Here is a 23893-nt window from a genome sequence, read left to right as displayed (position 1 = left end):
AATAACTTTATTGGGACACGGGCGGCGGACAGGGGAAGCCTGAAAGGCGCTGCGGGGCCGGGCATGGTACTGGCGCTTAGTAGGTGCCCAACACGCCTCGGTCCTTTCACCCACCTAAGAGGCGTGAGGCGAGCGCGACGTGGCCTGAATCCACCCGCTGGTATCTCATGCCTCGGTTTCCCCAGCTGTAAAATGGAACGCACGACCTTGGTCGCCCCACGTAATCTTTCCTAAAGAGCTTCCAGGGCCATTTTCTGACTTGAGGCTCAAACTGCTGCTGAGACAGTTCCCATTTAGGGTCCACCCAGTCACTCAACCCAAAAACTTAGGAATTACTTTTGTCTCTTCCTCTCCTGCACGCCCATATCCAATCAGTCAGCGTATCTCTTAGTCTACCTCTCAAATATTTCTCCTGTCTGTCCACCTTCCTCCATCTTCAGTGCTGCCATACCAGGCCAGGCCCAGCTCCCTCATCCCTAGATTGCCTGAGATATCTGATCTCTGCTTCTACTCTTCTGTCCCACCCTGCTCTGCCAATCCATTTTCCACAAGGCGGCCAGAGGGATCATTTTACAAGGTAGAAAAGATCATGTCACACTCTTTGCTTCACACCCGTTAATGGAGTCCCACTGCTTTTAGAATCAAATACAAAGCCCTTGCTACTTCCTACAAAATCGCTAAACCTCTTTGCCACCACATTGGCCTGGGAAGCCAGGTTCCATTTCCCTATAGGAACTCATACTTGCTGTTGCCCATGCAACAGAATTTCCATGACAACGGATCTCTTTATTACCACTTTATCTGATGCATAAAACCATGCTTGGTCCACAGTAGGTGCTCAATAAATATGTGTTGAGTGTTGAATGAATGCTCTTCTCCACCCACACCCTACTTTTGCCTAATGTGGCAGATATTACTACCTGCCCCCCAACACCTTTTTTCTTGCTCCTGGATGCACAACTAGATTATGTTTGCCAGCCTTCCTTGCAGTTCAGATCAAGTTCTGGCCAAGTGAATATGATATATGCTATTCTCAGATCTGGCCCATAAAAACCTCCCATACAATTGTTCATACTTTCTTTATTTTGAAGAGAGGGATTTTAAAGGACTTCGGGCCCTTGGAGATGGCCAAGCTGCAAAATGGAAGGAACCTGGATCAATGAGACACCACTTAGGAGACAGCTGACCAGGAAGCCAGCCAACCTCAATCATCCAAGTTGGACAAGAAAATAAATGTTTATTGGATTCAGTCATTGAGATGTGGAGGGGTTTTGTTACAGCAGTTAGCTGGTCCCAACTAGGATATGTAATTCTGATTCATTCTCTGGGTCCCTGTTCATTTCCCTTCCCCTGTTAACCCACCCTATGTCCCTACCCAACATTATTCAATATAGTTGTCAGTAAATCATGTTTACCCTAAAATGACTACAAATATTGTTTTCTACTGAGTCAAATAACATGTGTTTGTGTTTCACTGTGTTATGTTTCACTTCTTCCACATCTTTTGCTATTTTCTGTAGTAATTGCCTTGATTTTTTTCCATTTTCATTAGTTTTCCTTATAGCTTTTGTTATTTTTTTTCTATGTGTCCAATAAATCAGGCAAATACTTAGCAGTGATTTTTCCAGATGCTTAAACACAACAAACAGTCCATGAGTTTTTTTGTTTTTTTTAAAGATTGGCCCTGAGCTAACGTCTGTTGCCAATCTTTTCTTTTTCTTCTTCTTCTTCTCCCCAAAGCCCCTTAGTACGTAGTTGTATATTCTGGTCATAGGTACTTTTAGTTCTGCTATGTGGGACACCACCTCAGCATGGCTTGATGAGCAGTGCTAGGTCTGCGCCCAGGATCCAAACCAGCGAAACACTGGGCCACCAAAGCAGAGTGCGTGAACTTAACCACTCGACCACAGGGCTGGCCCCTTGTTTTTTTTTTTTCCCTCCTGAAAACCTCAGCTCTATTCTGGACCAGTGGTCCCCAGGCCTAATTAACAACTCTCCACCCTTGGACTTTCCTAAGTCCTTCTCCTGCATTGGGGTCCCTGTTGCCCAGGTTCTATGTCATCTGGTTTATGGATTTATTCCCTTCTCTCTTTGTAGCACATCTTTCAGTAGGTTCCGGAGACAGGGTGCACGGAAGCAAATATATTTAGCCCTTTTCTGTCTAAATCTCTCTGTCTGGCAGAGGAAGAGTCATCCTAAGCTAACGTCTGCTGCCAATCTTCCTCCTTGTTTTTTTCTTCCTTTTTCCCCTGACAAAGCCCCAGTACATAGCTGTATATAATTGTAAGTTCTTCTGGTTCCTCTATGTGAGCTGCCACCACAGCATGGCTACTGACAGATGAATAGTGTGGTTCTGCACCTGGGAACTGAACCTGGGCCACTGAAGTGAAGCACACTGAAATTTAACCGCTAGGCCATCAGGCCTGGCTCCTAAATAACTCTTTACCCTGTTCTCATACTTGACTAATAGTTTAGCAGGGTATAGAAATCTAGGTTGAAATATGTTGTCTCTTGGAATTTTCAAGGCATTGCATCACCGACTTCTAGTATCTAGATTTAAGACATCTAATGCTATTCTTTTTTTTTTTTTTTTAAAGATTGGCACCTGAGCTAACATCTGTTGCCAATCCTCTTCTGCTTCTTCTTCTTCTTTCTCTTCCTCTTGCTCCTCCTCCCCTTCCCCCTCTTTCCCCTCTTCCCCTTCTCCTCTCCCCCTCCCCCTCCTTCATCTTCCTCTTCTTCCTCCTCCTCCTCCTTCTCTTTCTCCTCCTCCTCCTCCTCCTCCCAAAGCCCCCCAGTACATAGTTGTGTATTCTAGTTGTAGGTCCTCTGGTTGTGCTCTAATGCTGTTCTAAGTCCTGTTCCTTTGTAAATAACTAGTTCTTTTTTTTTAATCTTTGGAAACTTTCAGTTTATTCTCTTTATCCACAATGTTATGATATTTGATGATGATTCCCCTTAGTGAGCATTTTTCCCCACTTGTTGTGTTAGCTGGGCCCTTTCAATCTGGAGACTTGTATCCCTCCATTCTGGGAAATTTTGTTGTATTAGTTCTTTGAAAATTTTCTCCTCTCTATTTTTTTCCTTTCTGTTCTCTCTTTCTGGAACTTCTCTTTAGAAGCTGTACCTTGTAGACTGAGCTCCTAATTTTCTCATTGTTTTTCTCCTCTTTTCTGCTTTTTTGTTCTACTCTCAGGGCGATTTCCTCGACTTTAGCATCAGCCTCCCCTTTGGAAGGATTCTGGGCTTCCTTTCAGTCACCACTATTGCCCTCTACAGACATAGGTCATAACTTCCTCTCCCTGTTAAGTCAGTTACTACTTGCCCTCTGTCTCTATCTGCAAAAGCTTGCCAAAATCTCTGTCTCCCTCCTGTCCTATTAGCATTGTGGGCTGCTACATTTTTTTATTCCTTATTGTCATATAAGTGAGGTTCTAGGGGAAAAAAATAAATACATACAATCAATCGTCATGTTTAATTGGATATCTTTATTGCTTTATAGTTTAAGAAAACAAAAACAAAACAGGCAGGTAAAAGGGTATGAGCAGATAGTTCCAAGGAAAGGAATAGAAAACATGGCTTCTAAACATATGAAAAGATGCTTCTGCTCACTTGTATTAAAATAAATGAAAAAACAACATTGAGATTTTTTCACTTATCAGAAAGGAAAGAAAGCTCTGATAAGGCACTGTTGCTGAGGGTCTGGTCTTGACTGTGTCCTTAGCAAGCTGTATAAAGCTGTGTAGAGAAAGAGAATTAGTAGTAGTCATACCAAAGTGTAGGGTGACCAACTCATCCTTGTTTGCACAGGACTTTCCCTGTTTTAGCACCAAAATTCCCATGTCCCAAGAAATCCCTCAGTCTGGACAAACTGGGATGGTTGGTCACCCTGGTATGGTGGGATAATTTTTTGATGTACTACCAGTATGTTTCCATTTCCTTTTCACTCTGTAACCCCTTTTCTATCCAACTTGGACTGTGATGTATTTACTGCTCAGGGAGGAGCTGTTTCAGCAGAAAAACAGGGAAAGGACTTTCTGAGCCCCAAAATCCTGGAGAGGAGACTCAGGGAATGGAAGAAGCCTTGACAAGTCAGAGCAGGCTTTCAACATCCTGACTGCGGAGATTCTCTGGGAGGGAAGAGATGGTGAGAACACAGCAAGGGCAAAGAGGCCAGTGAGGCTGGAACAAGGGATCCTGATGTGGAGAGATCATGTGGATCACAGCAGAGACCCTCCCTCAGCTTCCACCAGAGCAAACTCCAGTCTAGAACAATCTAGTCTAATTCTATTCCATCTGTCGTAGCACCATTGTGTCAGTTCATCATAAGTTATAGAACTGACTCTGACTGATGGTAGCACAAACGGAATTTATTAAAAGGGTAATGGGAAGTTTAAAAAGTCACCAGGAAGTTTCTAGAAGTGGCCAGGAATGAGGGAGGCCAGATCATGTGGGACCATGTACTACTGGTGAGGATACTGGATGCCCAGCTTTCACTATGGCCAGCCAGCCACAGGCACCATCTCAACACAACTCTCACCCATCCTCCCATGAGGATCCCCCACAGTCCCAGTTTCTTTGTAACCCAAGCTCTGATTGGTTGAGCCTTGAACACATGCCTATCTCCTACCTGCAGTGGAAGCTCTGAAGGCAAACATCTGACATTTTGGCTTCTTTCTTGGGAGGAAGACTGCCTTCATTTACAAAATTGAGAATTCCCCAAACATAGGAAAGGTATTCTGTTGCAAGGCAGGAGAAAAATCTCCCATTATAACCAGACATCCCCTTTGCCAAGGAGCTCCTCCAGTCTTCCCCCTTGTTGTCACTCAATAAGGACACCTCTCTCAAGCATCAAGCATGTCACCCAGTGACCACCCAGCTAGAATGAAGCCCACTGTGTCATGAAATTTTGCTCAGTCCCCATCTGACTTATCGCATGAGGATATCCCATTTTAATGGCCAGGGACATACTGAATCCCCTGTGACAGAGGGTGGCAATGGATTCCTAGGGGTTTAGGGGCAAAAGGGAAGTGAAGGAAGGGATCAGCTGGCACCTATTGTGGGTGGGACTAAGTGGAGCCAGCTTACAGTCTCCCCCCAAACCAGGAGAAAGGTAAGACACAGCCCTGAAACCCACGGATGGTTGAATCATGATCTCATCCAGGGAAAGTAACTTCTGATGGACTCCCCACAGGGCTGACCAATGGTAGATGGCCTGGCTCCCCATGCAAGGGTAAAATCACCAAATTTCCTTTCTTCTCCGACATTCCAGAACTGTGCTATCCAACAGATCTTTCCACGATGGTAGAAATGTTCTATATCTGTGATGTCTAAGACAGTAACCACCAGCCACATGTGGCTATTGAGCACTTGTATGTAGCTAGTGTTACTGAGGAACTAAATTTTATTTATTCAACTTGAATTAATTTAAGTTTAAATGGCCACACGTGGCTAGTGGCTACTGTATTAGACAGCGCAGCTCAGGGCTATGAAAATTGACAAGCATGGACTGTGGGGTCCAAATGGCCATAGGTTTCAATCCCAGCTCCTCTTCATACCAGATACCTGAGTGACCCAGTGCAAGTCACATTACCTCTCTGGGACTTGGTTTCCTCATCTGCAAAATGGGGCTATGCATGCTACTGCTCAGGTTCACTGTGAGGGTTAACTGAGATACCATGTGGACGATGCCTGGCATTTAGTGGTGCTCTAGAAATGGTGGGTCTCTTTCCTTTCTTTACCGGGTCCGGGCCATGGCGTCCTCCAGGGAGATGATAGTTGCCAATGTAAGGAGTCCTCTGGTTAAGAGAGTTGAGTCTTCTTGGAAATTTAATACCATTTGGGGAAGAGGACTGAAAAAGAGTCATGGAAAAAGACTACAAAGGTAAGTGAAACAAGTCAGACAGAAAAAGATAAATACTGTGTGATCTCACTTATATGTAGAATCTAACAGACAAAAAAACAACAAAACAAAAAACCCCCAAGCTCATGGATGCAGAGAACAGACTGGTGGTTTCCTGAGCTGGGTGAAATGGGCAAAGGGGGTCAAAAGGTACAAATTTCCAGTTACGAAATGAGTAAGTCATGGGGATGTCAGGTACAGCACGGTGACTATAGTTAATAACACTGCATTGCATATTTGAAAGTAACCAGGAGAGTGGATCTTGAAAGTTCTCATCACAAGAAAAACAATTTTTTTCTAACTGTGTATGGTGATGAATGTTAACTGGACTTATTGCAATCATTTTGCACTATGTACAAATATTGAATGATGGTGTTGTATACCTGAAAATAATATAATGTTGTGTTGATTACAACTAAAAAAAAAGGACTGCAAAGGGAATGACTTATTAAAATGCGAGGAGGTGGCATCCCAGAGCCCCTTTCAGAAAGAAATAAGATGCCGGGCTTGGACCAAGGCCAAGCACCTGAGACACGCTGGATGGTTCTCGCTTGGCCGAATGCCCAGGTTCGGTATGGGTGAGACTCTGGGACCTGACGGAGGCTCTAACGGCTGGGAATCAAGCTAACACCTTCTAAATTCACATCTTTGATGTTTTCTGAAGAAAGCCAGACAGGAGTTGGCTGCTAATTGCTTCTTCCTCAGGCACTTAACTGACTGTATGACCTTGGGCAAGTTAGTTCACCTTTCTGGACCTCATTTCTCTGCTTGCCTCCTGCAGCGTTGCTGTGAGAATTTACCCAGAGAATGCTTTCCTAGCTATAAGACACAGCAAAGGGTGGAGAATGAAGAAAAAGCAATAATTAAAATCTCAAAGCCAGAAGGAGGTCATAGAAGCCTGGTGACAGAACCAGGACTAGAATCAAAGTCCCAGGACTGGGTTTTGCCTTATTTATTGGTATCCTCTGTGTTTAGCACAGTGGCTGGCACATAGAAGCACACAAAACATGTATTTAGAAACATATATTGTCATCGTTCACTTTTCAAATTAGCAGATTTTTTAATGCCTAATACTCAAGGTTGGCAAGAATAGAGAGGAGCACTGCTGATGGGATGAAGTTGGCACAGATTGCAAGGAAAATTAACAATGATGACTAAGAAACTCTTGAGTCAGCCCGTTCCACCTCTAGGAATCAACTCTGAGGAAATAATGAGAGATGCTCCTAAAGATTTAGATACAAGCATGTTCCTCCCAGCTTCACTTACAACAGGGAAATATTATGTCTAGCATTAGGGGGATGGATAGATAAACCAAGATATGTCAATAAGGGGGGAATATTATGTTGCCATCAAAAATTATATTTTTGAAGAGCATCTAATGATCCAGGGACACGCTTATGAAAATATAATAAGGAGGAAAATAGGATACCTATGTCCATTAGGAAGACTTTTAACTGCATGGTGATCATCAAGAAACAGTCTTTTACACAATCAATAGAATGAAAAAGGCAACCCTACAGAAAATATTTGCAAGTCATGTATCTGATAAGACGTTAATATCCAGAATATATAAAGAATTCCTACAACTCAACAACAACAACAAATACTCTGATTAAAAAACGGGCAAAGGACCTGAATAGAGATTTCTCCAAAAAAGATATATGAATGGGCAACAAACACATGAAAAGATGTTTGACAACACTATAGAAATGCAACAACAATGTCAACATTGGGGAAATGGAAATCAAAACCACAAAAAAACAGAAAATAACAAGTGTTGGTGAGGATGTGAATAAATTGTAACCCCTGTGCACTGTTGGTGGGAATGTAAAATGGTGCAGCTGCTGGGGAAAACAGTATGGGTTCCTCAAAAAATTAAAAATAGGATTAACATATGACCCAGCAATTCCACTTCTGGGTATACACAAAAAGAACTGAAAGCAGGGTCCGAAAAGACACTGCTTTGTACACCCATGAGAGATCTGTAAACCCATGTTCACAATGGACAAAAGGTGAAGCAACCCAGGTGTCCATCCTGGATGAATGGATAAACAAAATGTGGTATAGACATACAACGGAATATTATTCAGCCTTAAAAAAGGAGGAAATTCTGACACATGCTACAACATGGATGAGTCCTGAGGACATTATGCTAAGTGAAGTAAGCCAGTCACAAAATGGTAAGTGCCATATGATTCCACTTCTATGAGGTACCCAGAGTAGACAAATTCACAGAGACGTGAAGCAGAATGGTGGTTGTCAGGGGCTGGGGACGGAGGGGAATGGAGGAGTTGTTTAATGGGTACGAAGTTTCAGTTTTGCAAGATGAAGAGTTCTGGAGACTGGCTGCACAATAATATGAATGTACTTCATACTACTGAATTCTATACTTAAAAAGGATTAAGATAGTAAATTTTATGTTATGTGTATATTACATTTTGTTTTGTTTTGTTTTTTGGTGAGGAAGATTGGCCCTGAGTAACATCTGTTGCCAATCTTCCTCTCTTTTTTTTCCCCTCTCCAAAGCCCCAGTACATAGTTGTATATCTTAGTTGTAAGTCATTCTAGTTCTTCTATGTGGGACGCTGTCACAGCATGGCTTCATGAGTAGTGTGTAGGTCCGCGCCCAATATCTGAACTGGAGAACACCGGGCCTCAGAAGCAGAGTGTGCGAACTTAACCACTTGGCCATGGGGCCCGCCCCCACCACAATTTTTTAAAACAGAAAGAGGCCCTTAGCTCTTTGCATCCTACTCCACCTACCAGCCTCAGCAAGTTGTCTTCTTGTCCTTGCACTTGTACCTTGTTGCAAGATGGCTGCTCCAGGCATCACACACCCACACCAGCATCTGGGTCAGGAGGAAGCAGAGCAGAGGTTTTGTCGTAATGAGGCTCTGTCTTTCTACTCAGGTGGGGTGGGGTAGCAAACCCACCACTCCTGTTTCATGGTCAGCAGTGGGCCACAAGTACATCTCTGGTGCTGGGCAATAAAACTTTCTGCAGCTGTGGAAACGTTCTATATCCGTGCTGTCCCACACCGTAGCCACAGTCACGCGTGGCTTTTGAGCACTTGAAATGTGGCTCGTGCAGCTGAGGAACTACATTTTAAATTTTATTTCATTTTAATTAATTTAAATGTTAAGAGCCACATGTGGGTAATGGTAACTGAACTGGACAGTGCAGTGATGCAATCTAGAAGGGGAATAAGATTAGCATGAGTGGTCCAGACCAGCCATGATTCATCTTCCAGGACAGGCTGAACCTCTCTGAGATTCAGGCAACTCTATTACTATCTAAAGACAAAACTGAAGTTCTGTGAACAGAGAAGAAGGGGAGGTGTGTATTGAGTACACAACCAACAGTATCTGCTATAAGGATGCTACTCTAGTTACTGTAGGATCACGCATTTGGTTTCAAAAGAAGTGTATGTGTGTATGTGTATAGTGACATGTGTGTAGGCATAGAAAAAGCTAGAAGGATAGACTTCAGATTTCACAATGGTCATTACCTTTGGGTATGGGGATTATAGTTCATTATTATTTTCTTCTTTTTTTGCTTTATCTCCCCAAAACCCCCTATACATAGTTGTATATCTTAGTTGCAGGTCCTTCTAGTTGTGCGATGTGGGACACCGCCTCAACGTGGCCTGACGAGCGGTGCCATGTCAGTGCCCAGGATCCGAACCCTGGGCCGTCGCAGCGGAGTGCGCGAACTTAACCACTCGGCCACGGAGCCAGCCCCTCTTCTTCTTAAAGATTGGCACCTGCGCTAATATCTGTTGCCAATCTTTTTTTTTTCCTTCTTCTTCTTTCCCCCAATACCCCCCGGTACATAGTTGCATATTCTAGTTGTGAGTGCCTCTGGTTGTGCTATGTGGGACGCTGCCTCAACATGGCCTGATGAACGGTACCACATCCACGCCCAGGATCCGAACCAGCGAAACCCTGGGCCATGAAGTGGAGCACGCGAACTTAACCACTCGGCCACGGGGCCGGCCCTATTTTCTTCTTAATGCCTTTTCATATTTTCCAAACTGTATGTATTAAGCAGGAATTATGCTCACTGTGGAAATGAAGTAGCTGCACTGCACGTCTATTAGAATGACTAAGTGGGAACGCGAAATGGCACAGCCACTTTGGAAGACAGTTTAGCAGTTTCTTACAAAACTAAACATACCCTTACCATCCTATCCAGCAACCGCACTCCTTGGTATTTACCCAAAGGAGCTGAAAACTCATGTCCACACAAAACCTGCAGATGGACGTTTATACAGCAGCTTCGTTCATAACTGCCAAAACTTGGAAGCAACCAAGATGTCCTTCATAGGTGAATGGACACATGCACTGTGCTCCATCCAGACCATGGAGTATTATTCAGCACAAAAAGAGATGAGCTATCAAGCCACGAAGAGACATGGAGGAAACTTAAATGCATATTACTAAGTGGAAGAAGGCAATCTGAAAAGACTGCATATTGTATGATTCCAACCATGTGACACTCTAGAAAAGGCAAAACTGTGGAGAGTAAAAAGCTAAGTAGCTGCCAGGGGCTAGGGGAGGAAGGAGTAAACAGAGCACAGAGGATTTTTAGGGCAGTGAAAGTACTCTGTAGGATACTATAATGGTGGACATATGTCATTATACATTGTCCAAACCTATAGAATGGACACCAAGAGTGGACTTTGGGTGATAATGATTGTCAGTGTAGGTTCATCAGTTGTAACAAATGTACCATTCTGGTTGGAGATGTTGATAATGTGAGAGGTTATACATGTGTGGGGACAGTGGGTATATGGGAAATCTTGGTACCTTCCCCTCCACTTTGCTGTGAACCTAAAACTGCTCTAAAAAAATAAATTCAGGGGCAGGCCTAGTGACACAGTGGTTAAATGCGCATGTTCCACTTCGGCGGCCCGGGGTTCGCTGGTTTGGATCCCGGGTGCGGACATGGCACCTCTCGGCAAGCCATGCTGTGGCAGGTGTCCCACATATAAAGTAGAGGAAGATGGGCACGGATGTTAGCTCAGGGTCAGTCTTCCTCAGCAAAAAGAGGAGGATTGGCAGCAGATGTTAGCTCAGGGCTAATCTTCCTGAAAACAAAACAAAATGAAATAAAAATAAATTCTAACATCAGCTAACATCCACTGCCAATCCTCCTCTTTTTTTGCTGAGGAAGACTGGCCCTGAGCTAACATCTGTGCCCATCTTCCTCTACTTTATATGTGGGACACCTGCCACAGCATGGCTTGCCGAGAGGTGCCATGTCGGCACCTGGGATCTGAACTGGCGAACCCCGGGCCGCCGAAGCGGAACATGCACACTTAACCACTGCACCACCAGGCCGGCCCCAAAAATAAATTCTTAAAAAATAAACAAATTACACACCAAAATAAACTCAAAATGGATCAAAGACCTAAAGATTAGGCCTGAGACAATAAGTCTTTTGGAAGAGAATATAGGCAGTACACTCTTTGACATCAGTTTCAAAAGAATCTTTTCGGACACTATAACTCCTCAGTTGAGGGAAACAATAGAAAGAATAAACAAATGGGACTTCATCAGACTAAAGAGCTTCTTCAAGGCAAGGGAAAACAGGATTGAAACAAAAAAACAGCTCACTAATTGGGAAAAAATATTTACAAGCCACTTATCCGACAAAGGGTTAATCTCCATAATATACAAAGAACTCACACTGCTTAACAACAAAAAAACAAACAACCCGATCAAAAAATGGGCAGAGGACATGAACAGACATTTCTCAAAAGAAGATATGAATATGGCCAATAGACACATGAAAAGATGTTCATCATCGCTAATCATCAGGGAAATGCAAATCAAAACTACACTAAGATATCACCTTACACCCGTTAGATTGGCAAAAACATCGAAAACCAAGAGCGACAAATGTTGGAGAGGTTGTGGAGAAAGAGGAACCCTCATACACTGTTGGTGGGAATGCACACTGGTACAGCCACTATGGAAAACAGTATGGAGATTTCTCAAAAAGTTAAAAATAGAAATACCCTATGACCCAGCCATCCCATTACTGGGTATCTATCCTAAGAACCTGATATCAGAAATCTCAAGAGTCCGTTGCACCCCTATGTTCATCGCAGCATTATTTACAATAGCCAAGACGTGGAACCAGCCTACATGCCCAGAAACTGATGATTGGATAAAGAAGATGTGGTATATATACACAATGGAATACTACTCAGCCATAAAAAAAGACGAAATTGGCCCATTCACAACAACGTGGATGGACCTCGAGGGTATTATGTTAAGCGAAATAAGCCAGTCAGAGAAAGATGAACTCTATATGACTCCACTCATAGGTGGAAGTTAGTATATTGATAAGGAGATCAGATCGGTGGTTACCAGGGAAAAGGGGGGGTGGGGGGAGGGCACAAAGGGGGAAGTGGTGTACCCACAACATGACTAACAAAAATGTACAACTGAAATCTCACAAGGCTGTAATCTATCATAACATTAATAAAAAAATAAATAAATAAACAAATTAAGTAGCTATTATGGTCTCAGTGAAGGACATCATTAGCACCCCCACCATCCTGGCCCTGATGATTACAGTTCCTGGGGTCACCTCCTGGAGGGTCATGAAGATCCATCAGAACATGGTCACTTCTCTTTTACTTCCCTCAGCAGCAAGGCCATCTCTGATGCCCTGGGCACAACCAGACTCACGCTCTGCACAAAGCTAGCATCTGACACAGGGGAGGCCAACCCCTCAGGAAACATTTATTGAAAGGACTGAGGGCAGGGCATTGTTTTGGGAGCAACAAAACACCTGAAGATGGCTAAGACGTGGAGTTTGCACTGGGTTAGGACTCTGGAAACATGAGGAGTTTTGGATATACCAATTCTGTGTGGCCTTGGACAAGTTGCTTTCCCTCGCTGAGCCTCAGTTTCTTCATCCATAAATTGGGTGCAACTTCCACTGGATGACCTCACAGAATTCCTGTGAGAGAGCTGATAATGAAACGCTATAGTGAAATGCTTCATTACTTAATGGCCATATGGGAGAAGCATGGTAATTATTCTAAAGGGCAACTAAAGATTCCATATGGGGGTTGGGGAGGGCAGAGTAAGGGAGAATCACCAGGTTTGGAGCCAGGCAGATCTGGGTTTGGATCTTGGCTCTGCCACTCACAGCTGTGGGGCCTCAACCAAGGCCCTCGCTTTCTCACAGCCAGCGAGCATCAGGCCCAAGGAGTGCAGTGTGGTATCCAAGTTCATAAACCTCGGCGTCAGTCAGACCGGGATTCAAGACCCAACTCTGCCATTCACCAGCAACGTGTGATCTTTTGGCTTTTCCCGAGGAGCATCAGAAGTAAAGAAATTCAAAGGCACATTCTGGACCAGCAGGAAAGCGGGATCAGGAGATGGAGAGGGAGGGCACGTGGGCTGGGGAGGGGACAGACAACCCACAGGTACTAGGTGTTAACCCAGGGGAAGGAGACCAAGGGGAAGGCCACAGGGGAGCGGAAAGTCCCAGAAAGGATTTATGGAGCATTTGCAAGGAGTCAAGCACATCAATCCTGCCAATCACCTTTATGAAGGTACCATTCTCATCCCCACCTTGCAGACGGGCCAACTAGCCAAGTACACAGTGACCACGTGAACCCAGAGCTCACACTCTCACCTCTGCCTACAGCCAGGCGGCCCAGCTCAGTCCCTTCACCTCTCTCAAGTCCTCTGCCAATAGTGAGCGTGTCTTTAGGGCAGGAAGATAAAAAAATATTCTATTCCCCTCCTCCTCAGAGGCTCCCAGACTGGTGGAGTCGAGTGATCGGAGATGGGGCCTGCGGAAGCATGTTAGCACCTTCAGTGACTGGCAAAGTGTGGTCCTTCTTGGTTATCCTGTCCCTGCCTCCATGGATCTGCTCTGCCCACAGCTCTCTGATGGCTCTTCATCTCCCCGAGGAATGGGCTGGCGGCTCCTCCTGCCAACACAGGCCCACCTCATCGTTGGCTGTTTTTCCCTTTCTCTCTGGCCAGACTCCTCGTGCTCGCCGGCTTCTCTGCCTTTGTTCCAGGGGTTCAACCCGCCTGGACTGCCCTTTCCCCTGGACCCCTCTCTCCACACACACACACACACACACACACACACACACACACACACACGACACATCTCTGTCCATATCTGTTCATCACTCCCCACCCCAAAGAGGGATCCTGCAGACTTCCTCTCTCAGCTGAGTTTTGTCTCAGCCCTGGACAAAGGAAAATACTGTATGTTCTGGCACCCATGGGGAAAATGTGAACTGCGCATCTAGCAATAAAAAACAAAGTCCCCAAACCTTGGAACGTACCTCAACCACCCTTACCAAAAGTTACCTTTGCAGGCAGAGCTGGGATCAGTGGATGGAAGCCCCAGAGAGGCCCTCATTATAGTCAATTTATCGACTGCATTTATTTAGCTCTGCACATATATTTATAAGTATTTGTTCATGATTTATTTATGTATAGCAGTGCATTTATTGAGTGCTTCCTGTGTGCCAGGCACTTTGGTAAATACTTCACAGCCCATCTTTCTTATCACACATCTATGTCTTTAAGAGGTAGGAACTATTATTATCCCCATTTTACAGATGAGAACTGAGGCTCCAAACAATTACCCAGTGAGTAAGCGGCAGAGCCAGAGTCAGTCTGTTCTAACCCAACTTCAAAGCCTGTGACTTTGGCTTCTTCTGGGCTCACGAACTGGGGGACTATAGGCAGCATCTATCAGCAGTTGCATTTTATTTGGCCTGGTTGATGTTTTATAAAATCAAGAATTAACTGCCAACTTTTAAAAACGAGATTTCCCATATAAATTGGGGTTTCTAGCTTGTCTTGAGATACGTAAAGACTTGGCCACACTGGGCCTGGCTTGCCACATGGCAATAATTGGCTGGAGGGAGTAGCAGTTGCCCCCCTTAAATGGGATGTGTAAATTCCACTTTGCCATATGCTCCCCAGCCCCCCATGGAATGGCCTCCCTCGTTTTCCTTGACTGCCTGACCCTTGGAAGCATCTGAGTTTGTGACTCCAGGGTCCACACTCTCTAATAGTTGGAATTGCCCCACAATGTAGTGAGCTCCCCGTCACTGGAGATGTACAAACTGAAGCTAGCTGGCTACTTGGTAGGGGTGTTGGGAAGAGATTTCAAGAGCCAGTTGGGGAACTGGAGCAAACAGCATATATAATTCCTTCCAGCCCTGCAATGTCAAAAATTTACTTAAGACTTTGCAGCATATATTGTTAAGAAGTAACTTCTCCTCTGGTCTCAACTTGCTGCTTCAACCTTTCCTTTCCCTTCACCTTGGTTTCTTGATCTATTTATATATTTTTAATTATATGATTATATTGTATGAATTCTTGTAAGCTTCCTCAACTCCTTTTTGGAACAAGCCATGGGGAACAAATAAATCCATACACGAATATTTACATAAAGGGCTTGGTCCCAGGTAATGAAAAGAGAGAACAACAAAAAAGAATTACAAGTTGTAACTGCCGAGTTATCTCAGTTTCCCTGAGATGCTCGGGCTCAAGGAGATAAAGGACCTAAGAGTCTGGGATGCAGTAGCTGTGGGCATGTGCCTAGGTGCTCCCAACCCACTGTCTCAGGAAAGGCAGCCTCCAAGTTTTATTTCTCACTCTTTATTTAAAATAGATTTTAAAATCAGATGAGTAAGTGTATAAGTTTTAAAAAAATGGCTGCAGATTCCTTAACACTCCTCCCATTGAGAGTCAGAATCCCTATCCTCTTTCCTTGAATCTGAGTGGGCTTATGGCTGATTGAACCAAGAGAGTGTGGCAGATGTGCTGTGATGCTATGTGACTTCTGACATTGCGTTATAAAAAGATAGGCAGCTTTGCCTGGTTCTCTTTGCCTCCTCTCCAGATGCTTCCTCCTAGGACACTTCCTCTCGGAACACAGCTTTCATGCTGTGAGGAAGCTCAGATCTTACTGAGAGGCCATTCGTAGGTGTTCCAGTCAGTGGCCCTGTCTGAGCCCACCTTTCCAGTCACCTGAGCCCAGGTACCACAATCACAGTCACCCCCAGCTGTTTTCCCAGCTTAGGCCCCAGACCTCCCGGAACAGGGGCAAACCAATTCTGCTATGCCTTGTCCAAATTCTCAACTCATAGGATGTGTGAGCAGAATAAAAGAATTCTCATTTTACACCACTAAGTTTGGGGTGTTTTTCTATCCATCAACAGAAAATTAGAAGAGTAACCCAATGAGTCAAATCATAAAGAAAAAGATAGTGTGAACGGTACACTCCCTTTCACAACATTCATTCCATCTCTGTCTCCACAGATAACACTGTTAACAGTTTTAAGTTTGAAGTGGATCCTTCCAGACCTTTTTCTATACATTTACATATGTACGTATAATAGAAATCTATAGATTTTGTGTTCTGTTTAATTTAAGTGAGATTATACAAAAAGGCATCTTGCTTTTTTCTATTAATATGTCTCAGTGATCTCTTTAAATTTAGGAAATTGAGTTGGTAATCTATTCACACGCTGTGGTAGGCAGCCTCTAAGATGGCCCTCACGGACCCCTGCCTCCTGGTATTCAAACCCTTGTATAGTCCCCTCCCACACTGAACCAGCAATGGCTTGTGTGACCAACAGAATATGGCAGAAATGTTGGTATGCCACTTCTGGGATCACATCACAGAAGGCACTGCAGCTTCCATCTTGGTCTCCTGCTCTCTCTCGGACCCTTGTTCTGGGGGAACAGCTGCCATATCAAGAGCAGCCCTGCAGAGAGGCCCACAGGAGGAATAACTGAAGCCTCCTGCCGACAGCCATGTGAATGAGCCATCTTGGAAGTAGACGCTCCAGCCCCAGCAAAGCCTTCAGATGAGCGCAGGCCTGGCCGACATCCTGACTGCAACCTCACGATGACCTCGAGCCAGAAGCACCCAGCTAAGCTGATTCAGATTCCTGACTCTCAGAAACTACATGAAGTAATCAATGTATATCGTTTTCAGCTGCTGAGTTTTGGGGTGATTTGTTCACAGCAATAGAGAACTAATAAATGTGGCTTGAAATTTCTAAAAATTAAAAAAGAAAATAGCAAAAGCTCTTTGTCATTCCTACCTCTAGACACCTTACTCTCCCGCCTCTCCCAACTAATTTACAGAAAGCCTTAGGAAATGTTAGATTTGTTATTTTGGGCACAGAAGCAGACATGCCCTTGGCCCCCTCATAGATCTTTGGACCCAAGAAAGGCTGCAGCAGAATGCATTCCCTTTCAGTAGCTGTGAAATCGTGCCCTCCTTTCTCTGAAGGAACTGGGCCATTGGCCTTTTCAGCCTAGATGGCACCTTTCCCTGCCAAGGCTTCAGACACCCACACGCATGCCCACATCCTGTCTCAGGTTTGGAGGTGGGGGCTTCCCCTCCCCGCACACTAGTGGAAAACATTACCTGGACTTTTTCTTCGACCCATAGAAATCAGAAACCAACCACTCACCTCCCAACAGGCAGTCCCAGCCCAGTCCCTGGCCTTCTCTCTCAGAGCGCCCCACCCCTGCACCCTTCACCCCAGACTTCCCAATCCGCTCTGATATCCCTCCCAGACATCGCTCATGCCCTGAATGCCCTGCCCCCAACCACCCTTCTGAAAACCACCACCTTTCTTTAAGACTCAACCCAGGGGTCATCTCTGTGAAGATTCCCCCAACATCCTCACAGGCCTGCTTGCTTCCACCCCAGGCCCCCATCGGTCCACTGTCTGCTCACCAGCCAGAGGCACTGATGCAAACCCTGAGGCAGTGCTTCCAGTTCCGGTAAGATGGAGTAAGCGGTCTCCACGCTGCCTGTGCTGCTGAAGGCAGCCCCGACCCGGGGCAGAAGGCACGGGGCAGCTAGTTGAGGGCTCTGAGAAGTCAACAGGAGCAGGCAGATTGGGGAAGATCAGTGATTGAAGTACCGTCAATCTGCCAGTGAGTCTACACTTGGTTTTTTCCTCCGGTATTCTCTGGGCTGGTCTCAACGCAGCCTCAAACCCAAAAGTGGGCATCAGCGTGAACAGAGGGAGTGTCAGGAGAAACCCCCTAGTTTTGGCTCCAGAAATAGGAAAGAGATCTCCTAACACTTAGAGAGAGGGAGGGAGATCCCTACTTCTTTTCTTTTTTCTTTTTTCTTGAGGAAGATTAGCCCTGAGCTAACTGCTTCCAATCCTCCTCTTTTTTTTTTTTTTTTTTACGAGAAAGACTGGCCCTGAACTAACATCCTTGCCCATCTTCCTCTACTTCATATGTGGGATGCCTGCCACAGCATGGCTTGCCAAGTGGTGCCATGTCCGCACCCGGGATCTGAACCGGCGAACCCCACTGAAGCAGAACGTGAGCACTTAACTGCTGCACCACTGGGCCAGCCCCCCCACTTCTTTTCTTCTCTCCGTTCTCTTGTGCCCTAGCCCCCAGGCTCACGGTGGCAGAGGTGGTGGCACGTGCCTGCAAGAGCCTGAAGCTACAAGGAAGGGGAATCTTCCTGTCTAACTGGAGGAGCTATGGTCCTGAGATGGAGGGATGAGCCCTTATTGCTTTGGCCCCAGAGGTGGGTGCTGTTGTGGGAAATGCGCATCAGAGTTGGGTAAATAAGGCCCCAGGGAACCAAAAAGTCCCAGGGAGGTCTCAGTGAGGGAGGAGTTTGGGAAAGTGACCCACAGAGTTATTTATGGACTTCTGGGCTCACCCTCTAGCTGCACATGAGTGGATCTACCCTAAAGAGCTTACCACAGACTTTGAGAACTGAATCATGAGCTAGGCCACCACCCGAGTTCTGAACTGTTCCGTGAGTGACACGCACACAGGACAGCTGCACATGGCATCACAGAGGGTTTGAAAACAGGATTGACATTGGAACCACACCCACAGAAGGCAGGTGGAGTTTGCAGCCTGAACCCACTTTGCCAATTGCCTGCTAAGACAAAAACATCAATATTCTCCATGGGATTTAAATAAGAACCAGAGCTCATAACACAATATTCAAAATGTCCAGGACGGGGCCGACCACGTGGCCGAGTGGTTAAGTTCGCATGCTACACTTTGGCAGCCCAGGGTTTTGCCGGTTTGGATCCTGGGCGGGGACATGGCACCGCTCATCAAGCCATGCTGATGCAGTGTCCCACATAGCAGAGCCAGAAGGACCTACAACAACAATATACAACTATATACTGGGGGGCTTTGGGGAGAAGAAGAAGAAAAAACAAAAGATTGGCAGCAGATGTTAGCTCAGTGCCAATATTAAAAAAAAAAAAAAAGAAACTCCAGGACAAATTACTCACAATACAAAGGAAAATCTCAACTCACATGGGAAAAGATAACGAAAAGACGCCCACACCAAGATGTTGGAATGATCTGAAAAAGACCTTAAAGCAGCTGTTATGAAGATGCTCCAAGGAGAGAATGGGGAGTTAGTATTTAATGGGTATGGAGTTTTATTTGAAAAGACGAAAAAGTTCTGGAGCTGGATAAGTGGTGATGGCTGCACAACAGTGTGAACGTACTTAATGCCCCTGAACTGTATATTTAAAATTGCCTAAAATGGTAAATTTTATGTTATGCATGTTTTACCACAATTTTAAAAAAATACTCCAAGTAGTAAGGATAAAGATTCTGAGCTTTCTTCAACTTTTTCATAAATAGAAGAAATATATATATCTTCTTCAAAGGGAAATTTTGGAACTGAAAAATACAATAACTGAAATAAAAAACTCAGGTGCCGGCCCCGTGGCTGAGTGGTTAAGTTCGAACGCTCTATTGTGGTGGCCCAGGGTTTCACCGGTTCAAATCCTGGGCGCAGACATGGCACCGCTCATCAGGCCACGCTGAGGTGGCATCCCACATGCCATAAGTAGAAGGACCCGCATCTAAAAATACACAACTATGTACCGGGGGGGCTTTGGGAGATAAAGGAAAAATAAAATCTTAAAAAAAAAAACCTCAATGGATGAGCTAAATAGTAGAATGGAGATGTCCCAGGAAAGAATCTGTGAACCTGAGGATAGAGCAACAGAAATTGCCCAATCTGAACAACAGAGAGAAAAAGATTGAAAGGATAAACAGGTCTAAGGGGGCTGGGGCATCATATTGAACATACATGAGAGCAGAGGAACAGAGGGACGGGAGAACGAGCATGGTGCACCACTGCTTATGGCACAATAGTCGTAACCCCCCGAGATTGGAAGTCACCCCTCACTGGGTAAATCAGGGAACCGACTGTGGGACATCCACACAGGGGAACACAGCTCAGCAACGGGAAGGAACGAACACCCGAGACCTGCAACAACCTATAGCAGGCTCAATGGCATTACTCTGAGTGAAAGAGGCCAATTGCAAAAGGTGACATACTGCATGATTCCATGTATACGACATTCTCAAAAAGATGAAACTTGAATGACAGATGAGCAGTTACCACAGGTTAAGGGTGGAGAGGCTGCGTCACTACAAAGGGAAACACGAGGGTTTTTGAGGGGTCATGGAACTGCTCTGCATCCTGTTTGTGGTGGTGGTTACGCAAATCTACACATGTGCTAAAATTCATAGAACTGTACACCCCCAAAAAAGTAAATTTTACTCTGGTGATTAAAACAAACAAAAAACTTGTGGAAGTCAGGCTCCAAGATGGCCCACAGTGGTCCTCAATTCCTTGTGCTTATGCCTTGTGTGGTCCCCTGACTCCTTGAATAGGGCTTGTGTGACCAACAAAAATGGCAGAAGTGATGGTGCATGACTCCTGATGTTGGGTCATAAAGACATTGCAGCTTCTGCCTGGGTCTCTTGAATCATTCACTGTGAGGGAAGCCAGCCACAAGGTTGTGAAGACATCCAAGCAAGCCTGTGGAGAGAAGCTGTGGCCTCCCACCAACAGCCAACCCCAACTTGCCAGCCATTTGAGTGAGCCACCTTGGAAATGGAGCCTCCAGCCACAGTCAGGCCTTCAGATGAGCGCAGCCCTGGCCAACATCTGACTACAACCTTGCAAGAGACCATTCAGTCAAGCTGCTCCCAAACTACTGACCCACACGAAAGCTGTGAGAGATCATACGTGATTATTGTTCCTTTAAGAGAATACGTTTTAAGGTTACTTGTTGTGGAGTAATAGACAGCTATACTGCCAAGATATAGATAATATAAAACCTGAGTCACATCATGTCACACCTGCTTAAGTCCTCCCAGTGACTTCTCACATCACTCACGGAGAAGCCAGAGGCCTGGCCCACTCTGATCTGGCTCTTGCTCCCTCTCATCCCTTACCCCCTACCCCTTCTCCCTGCCCCTCAAACACACCAGGCTGACCTCCACTCCAGGCCTCCTGCACTTGCTGTTCCTTCTGCCTGGAACATTACTCCCCAGATAGCCAAACAGCTCACTCTCTCACTTCCTTCAGGGCTCCCCTCAAATGTCACCAGGACACAGAGGCCTTCCCTGACCGCCCCAGTCGCTGTCCTTCTCTTTACCCTGTTTCATTCTCCTTCACAGTTTTCATCGCCTCCTCACTCATTATACATTTTTTGGTTCCTTCTCTGTTTCTCCCCCACTAGAAAGCAAGCTCCACGGGAGGAGGGACTCAATCCATAAGGGTTCAATGGTTTAACTTGTATTCCCATTTTACAAATGTGGACACTAAGTCACAGTGATTACACACTGGATTAATGTTAAAGCTAGCCCTTATGCCCAAGGCTTTGGACTCCAAACCTAGTGCCCTTTACAAAGGTCACCCTCTCCAAAGCCCTCATTTTACAGCTGAAGTGGAGACAGCAGTTCAGAGAGGGCCAGGGCCTTTCCTGCCACAAAGAGGCAATTCCCCGCCTCTGCCTGCACACCGCTGGCCTGCGAGGCCTGGGTCCTTGGCTCCCTCCAGGCCCCGCTCCTCAGAAGCCTAATCCTCCAGAGACAGGAGGGGGTCTCTCCCGGAGGCCCATCTCCCCAGCAGGCTGAGTGTTCAGGGTTCCTGTTTGCTCTCCGGCAACGGCTGAGAGAAGATGGTCTTGCCATGAGCAAACACAACACCGAAAAGCCAAGGAGAGAAGGAAAGGAAGCTTCTAGCAGGCAGTGCCTAGCAGGGCTGCCAGAACCGAAATAAAACTCAACCCCCATATCCGGGGCCCTCCTAACAGTTGCAAAATGTTTTCATGCACTTTGGAATCTCCCTGGCAGGCCCACGCCAACTGCAGGTTCATAGTGGAAGAAACTGAGTCTCGGAGAGATTTTGCAGTTTTGTGAAATAATTATCATCAAGCATCTGCTATGTGCCAGGTACTATGGCAATATTGGTTTTTTTAATTCTCACAACAATCCTGCAAAGTAGAATGGAGTTACATCACACATGGGTTTAACAAATTAGGGTAGAAAGAGAATAAACTTTGTCTTTATACTTTAGGACCTGACTTTAAAGTGAGACTCAACTGAAGACATTATTTCCATTTTACAGATGCAAAACCTGAGATTCAGACGGGCTAATAAGTTGTCTGAGTCACACATTAATTAGTGGCTGAGCTGGGATTCGAACCCAAGTCTCATAGGCTGTGTATAGTCAGCACACTGCAGTACCAGGATGGAAATCAAAGTGTCCAGACTCAAGACCAATGGCTTCTCCCAGAGCCACGTTAAAAACCAATGAAACCAGACAGTGAGGGAGCAGGCACTATACCAGGGAGGACGAAGTGGCACAACTTCGTTCAGCATAGCCATGCCAATCAAATGAAAAATGCACACACCCACCAACTCCACCGCCAGAAACATATCCTGCTGATGCCTTTGCACATGTGGGAAATGGCACCTGTTGCAGGTTCTTCATGGCAGCTTTGTTCGCGATGGCCAAAAACGTCAAACTTAAATGTCTCGCAATAGGTTAAATGCACATACATATTATGGTCCATACATATTATGGAACATTATGAAGAGGGTAAAAACAGGGAAAAAGATCTGCACATCTGATACAGAAAAAGCTCTAAGGTATGTTATATGAGAAAAGCAAGAGCCAAACATACAATTTTGTGTTTTGATTTTTTTTAAAAAAAAAGATATACATATACTTAGATGTATATCTATACATAAATGTATGCTTATAGATGGCAAGAAAAATTTCTGGAAGGCTTACAAGAAACTGCTAGCAGTGTTTGTCTTTGGGGAGTGTTCTGGGCCAGGAGCAGGCACTGATTTTTCCCTCTACAAACATATTCTTTTGTACTTTAAAAACGTTTTACCTTGTGCATGAATTTATTTTCGATAATATTTTTGAATAATTTACACAGCTCTGCCTTTTGACACTGCCCTTAAGGGGTCCTACAGGGACCTCTTCACTCATAGATGGCTTAGGTGGCCCCTTGGGGAGCCCTGGAAAATCTCTCCTCCCACCCTCACCCCATTTGCTTGCCCTTGACCCAGAGACAAGCCCTGATAAAGATCTGATCAAATACCCTTGGTTTAAAAGCTTCCCCTGGCTCCCCAGGGGAAAAGACCAAACCTCTTACTTCGGCATTCCAGGCCCTTCACACTGCTCAGACTTTCCTAGGTGCCTCATCTCCGGTCTCCGCCTCCCTAGATCCACACACGGCACTGCTCGCTGCTCCCCACAAGCTGAGCTCTTTTTCTGGTTTTCACTTTACAGACTTTCCCCTCAGTTGTTTTAAACCCACAGTCAGAATAACCGCCCTAACGCCCAGTTCTGATTGTGTCACTTCCCTTGTATCGTAGCCTTCACTGGCTCCCCATTGCTCCTAGGAACACAAGTTCTTTACTCTGGCATTCAAGGCACAACCCTCCTACCATGTTCTGACCCCAAAGAACTTTCCAAACTCTTCCACTCCAGTCAAATTATTTCCAACTAGACAAATTATAGTCCCCTATCTGCACCTTTGCTCATGCGGTTTCCTCCATCCAGAATTCTTTCTCTTCTTTGTCATAACCACCTGTTGAAATCACATTCATCTCAACTCCAACCTGCTCCATGAATCTGCCACGGTGC

General features: G+C 45.3%; 1 long non-coding RNA gene across 1 annotated transcript; it reads right to left on the bottom strand.

Annotated features, from left to right (window-relative positions):
- Window positions 1-5414: 5414 nt before the first annotated feature.
- Window positions 5415-23893, bottom strand: LOC106782397 (uncharacterized). The gene is made up of 3 exons (XR_001379459.3): window positions 23782-23893; window positions 8666-8751; window positions 5415-5852 (listed from the first exon to the last, which is right to left on the bottom strand). It is a non-coding gene; the product is annotated as an uncharacterized lncRNA (long non-coding RNA).

Source organism: Equus caballus, chromosome 22 (genome assembly GCF_041296265.1).
Source record: "Equus caballus isolate H_3958 breed thoroughbred chromosome 22, TB-T2T, whole genome shotgun sequence".
In the NCBI taxonomy this organism is placed as follows: Eukaryota; Metazoa; Chordata; class Mammalia; order Perissodactyla; family Equidae; genus Equus; species Equus caballus.
The sequence above is the reverse complement of the archived record's forward strand: the minus strand, read 5'-3'. Positions and strand labels throughout refer to the sequence as shown.